This window comes from Petaurus breviceps, unplaced genomic scaffold, assembly GCF_028583685.1.
Source record: "Petaurus breviceps papuanus isolate PSGF00001 unplaced genomic scaffold, PetGlider_PUasm1.0 128, whole genome shotgun sequence".
In the NCBI taxonomy this organism is placed as follows: Eukaryota; Metazoa; Chordata; class Mammalia; order Diprotodontia; family Petauridae; genus Petaurus; species Petaurus breviceps.
In genome coordinates, this window is record NW_027185664.1 from 2,260,793 (window position 1) to 2,265,382 (window position 4,590).

The 4,590-nt window shown below is 40.8% G+C and overlaps 1 long non-coding RNA gene across 1 annotated transcript in view; it reads right to left on the minus strand.

Annotated features, from left to right (window-relative positions):
- Positions 1-952: 952 nt before the first annotated feature.
- LOC138171474 (uncharacterized) overlaps positions 953-4,590 on the minus strand; it is a 22,406-nt gene continuing 18,768 nt past the window's right edge. Inside the window, exon 3 of the long non-coding RNA XR_011170896.1 lies at positions 953-1,147. This is a non-coding gene — a long non-coding RNA (uncharacterized lncRNA). The remainder of the gene's footprint in view (positions 1,148-4,590) is intronic.

Here is a 4,590-nt window from a genome sequence, read left to right on the forward strand (position 1 = left end):
AGGTCCTCCTGACTCCAGGGTCGGTGTTCCACTGTGCCACCTAGCCACCCCAGAGTTTCTTCTTTCTTAACATGGCTAAACATTCTGAAGAAATCCTCACAGAAATTGAGTTTTCCTAGCTTGGTGCTTTGATTGACCTTCCCTTAGAGTCTACCAAAAAAAAGAAGATGGTGAATAGACTCCAGTATTCTGCACGTGGGTGAAGAAATGAGGAAGCTTTTGACCACTGACAGGGTTCAGTGAGAAAGGTTTCCTGGTGTAGGTGTGGTGAAGTTGCCTGGCTGCTGATTTGCATCCCTAAATTGTGGGGGTTTTGGCATCTGGAGGGGCAGAATTGGATTGGTTGCTTTTTTAATCTTTAAATTGAGGACTACATTATGCAGAGGCTTTCACAACTTCTGTCTTTCCTTGGGGTGTGTCTTTGTGCATGTATGTGTGTGCCTGTCCGGTCTGTCTGTATTTTTAAAAGCTATCTTAACAAAAAGCCTTTCAGGTTCTTAGTGAACAGAAGAGACCAAGCCTAGAACAGGTCAAACTGCACCAAGTATGAAGGTCACATTCCCCAGAGATGATGGCATAGCTTGCCCTTTAATTTTCTTGGGGAATGTTATCATGAAACTTGTTTTTGCAGAAAGAATGAGAGCAACAGCTCAGTTTTCCACTTTGAGATCAATAGGAAACAACTGCGTGGGCTTGGGCACAATGGTGGGGGAAAGACCACTCCCCACTCCTTTGTGGCCAGTCTTCTACACTCAGGCCCAGTCAAAGACAACTTTGTGAAACTTGTCTTCCATGCCTTCTTCCCCTAGCCCTGGGCAGACTTTAGTACCCAACTGAGTAAAGTTTTCCCTTGCTAAATAAGCCTAACATTCCAACTAGGGATTTCATCCCAGGCTTAAGGCTTGATCCCTGTTCAAGTGCAAAGCACTGTTAAGAGAAATAGCACTTTAACTTTTTAAAAAATATTTTTTATTATTATTTTCTGTTTCTTACATCACCATAATTATCCCTCAAGGAAGTTACTTGCCCACTTCCCTAATTCAACCTTCCAGAACCCAAACTGTTGCAACAGCCTCCTCTTTGGTCTCTTTGTTTCCATCCTTGAGCTTCTTTAATACATCCTCAAGAAGTTTCCAAATTTATATTCCTAAAAAAAAGGTGGGGAAGATAAATTTCAATGGGAGAAAGGAAAGTGTAGCAGCAACAAGTATCATCCCTTCCTATTCAGTTGGTCCTGTGCCCTCTGTCTATGTATAGCTGTACACATATATACACACACTCAGATATGTTTGCCCATATACCCTCCTATATAGACATGTATGTGTATATATATATACATTTATATTCCCTTCAAATATTCTCATACTGAGAAAAGTTTCATAAGTCACAATTATTGTTTTTCCATGTAGGCATGTAAATAGTTCAACTTTGATAAGCTCCTTATGGTTTCTTTTCCTTGTTTACCTTCTCATGCTTCTCTTGCTTCTTATATCTGAATGTCAAATTTTCTATTCAACTCTGGTTTTTTTCATCAAGAATGCTTGAAAGTCCTCTATTTCATTGAATTACCATATTTTCCCCTGAAACATGATAGTTTTGCTGGGTAGGGGATTCTTGGTTTTAATCCCAGCTCCCTTGACCTCCAGAATATCATATTCCAAGCTCTTCAATCCCTCAGTGTAGAAGCTGCCAGATCCTGGGTTATCCTGATTGTGTTCCCACAATATTCAAATTGTTTCTTCCTGGATGCTTGTAATATTCTCTCCTTGATATGTGAATTCCGGAACCTGGCTATAATATTCCTAGGAGTTTTCTTTGGGATCTTTTTTCAAGACATGATCAGTGGATTCTTTCAACCTCTATTTTGCCCTCTGGTTCTAAAATACCAGGGCAATTTTCCTTGAGAATTTCTTGGAGGATGATTTCTAGGTTCTTTTTTTTATCATAGCTTTCAGTTCGTCCAATAATTTTTAAATTATCTCTCCTGGATCTATTTTCCAGGTCAGTGGTTTTTCCCATGAGATATTTCACATTGCCTTCTATTTTTTCATTCTTTTGGATCCGTTTAATAGTATCTCGATTTCTTACAAAGTCACTTGCTTCCATTTGTTCTAGTCTAACTCTGAAGGAATGATTCTCTTCAGTGAGCTTTTGAGATTCTTTTTCCATCTGGCAAATTCAGCTTTTTAAGGCATTCTTCTCCTCATTAGCTTTTTGAGCCTCTTTTGCCATTTGAGTTAGTCTATTTTTTTTATTTGAATATTTGATTTTAAAACTTTCAATTCCAGATTCATTACCTTCCCCCCCCCCCGCAACCCACCCCCACTGGGGAGACAAGCAGTTCAGTATAGTTTGTACATGTGTAGCTAGTGCAAAATATTAACATAGTAGATATATTGTAAAAGACTGACTATATTTACCTCCCTCCTATCCCACCTCCCACTTGTTCTATTCTCTACTTTGATCCTGTTCCTTTTCAAAAGTGGGTGCTTCCAACTTCCCTCCCCCCAGCCTGCCCTCCTTTTCATCATCCCCCCTCTCATCCCCTTCCCCCCCATTCTCCTGGAGGGTGAGATACCCTTTTTAGTATGTATTTCCCTCCCTCCTCAAGCCAGATTCAATAGGAATAAGGTTGACCCATTCCCTTTTGCCTTCCTATTCTTCCCCTCCATTGTAACCATTTTCCCTTGCCTCTTCTGTATGAGATAGTTTGCCCCAATCTGTCTCTCCCCATCTCCTCTCATTATATTCCTCTCTCACCTCTTAATTTCACCTTTTAAGTATCATCCCTTCCTGTTAAATTGGTCCTGTGCCCTCTATCTATGTATACCTGTAAACGTATATACACACATTCACATATGTATTCATATGCCCGCATACCCTCATATAAAGACATAAATAAATAAATAAATAAATATATATATATATATAATCCCTTCAACTACTGAGAAAAGTTTCATAAGTTAAAATTATTGTTTTTCCATGTAGGAATGTTAATAGTTCAACTTTGATAAGTTCCTTATGATTTCTTTTCCCTGTTTACCTTCTCATGCTTCTCTTGCTTCTTGTATCTGAATGTCAAATTTTCTATTCAACTCTGGTTTTTTTCAGCAAGAATGCTTGAAAGTCCTCTATTCCACGGAATGACCATATTTTCCCCTGAAACATGATACTCAGTTTTGCTGGGTAGGTGACTCTTGGTTTTAATCCTAGCTCCCTTGACCTCCGGAATATCACATTCCAAGCCCTTCAATCCCTCAGTGTAGATGCTGCCAGATCCTGGGTTATCCTGATTGTGTTTCCACAATATTCAAATTGTTTCTTCCTGGCTGCTTGTAATATTCTCTCATTAATCTGGGAATTCCGGAACCTGGCTATAATATTCCTGGGAGTTTTCTTTTTGGGATCTTTTTCAGGAGGTGATTGGTGGATTCTTTCAACTTCTATTTTGCCCTCTTGTTCTAAAACATCAGGGCAGTTTTCTTTGAGAACTTCCTGGAGGATGATTTCTAGGTTCTTACTTTGGTCATTGCTTTCAGGTAGTCCAATAATTCTTAAATTATCTCTCCTGGATCTATTTTCCAGGTCAGTGGTTTTTCCCATGAGATATTTCACATTGCCTTCTATTCTTTCATTTGTTTGGATCTGTTTAACAGCATCTTGATTTCTCATAAAGTCATTAGCTTCCATTTGCTCCAATCTAATTCTGAAGCAATGATTCTCCTTAGTGAGCTTTTGAGATTCTTTTTCCATCTGGCAAATTCGACTTTTTAAGGCATTCTTCTCCTCATTGCCTTTTTGAGCCTCCTTTGCCATTTGAGTCAGTCTGTTTTTTAAGGTATTATTTTCTTCAGTCAGGCTGTTGACACTCATTTCATAATTTTCTTGCATTGTTCTCATTTCTCTTCCCAATTTTTCCTCCACTTCTCTTATCTGCTTCTTAAGGTCCTCTATGGCCTGTAAACAGCTTGTATTTTCCTTTGAAGCTTTTGGTGCAGGTGTTCTGACTTCACTGTTTTCCTCCTGTTCCATGCCTTGCTCCTTCTTATCCCCAAAATAGGAGTGTAATGTTGGAATCTTCTGTCTGCTTTGTTTCCTTTGTCTGCTCATTTTGCCACTCAATTATTTGACTTTTGGGCTTTTTGCCACAGTAGGACTCTGCCACCAGACAGGAGAGTTTTCGTCCCAAATGCTGGGGTTTTCTCAGCTGCCGGAGGTATTAGATGGGTGCCTTCTCTGAGGTCTGCACATGCTCTGGCAAGCTGGACACACACCCCAGGACCTCCACCCTAGACTGCAATCCAGATCCAAGCAGGTTAAAGCAAGAGCGATTACCCCTCAGACTGGTGCTTGGTCCCCCTACACTCTGCAGGCCAGGAGCTGAAGCCCCTGCGTGGCGCTGGCTGGCTGTGCTGGCATCTCAGCAGTTTCTCGCCCCGGGGGGTAAAAGCCATGCACTCCCACTTACTGGGTCCCAAAGTCCAGACTGCACTGGCCTCTCACCTTGTCCTTCGCATCTATGTATTGATAAATCTGGAAACAGCTATAGCTGCTGCTGATCTGGAGTCCCTCTGGCTGGTGGGGGGGGGG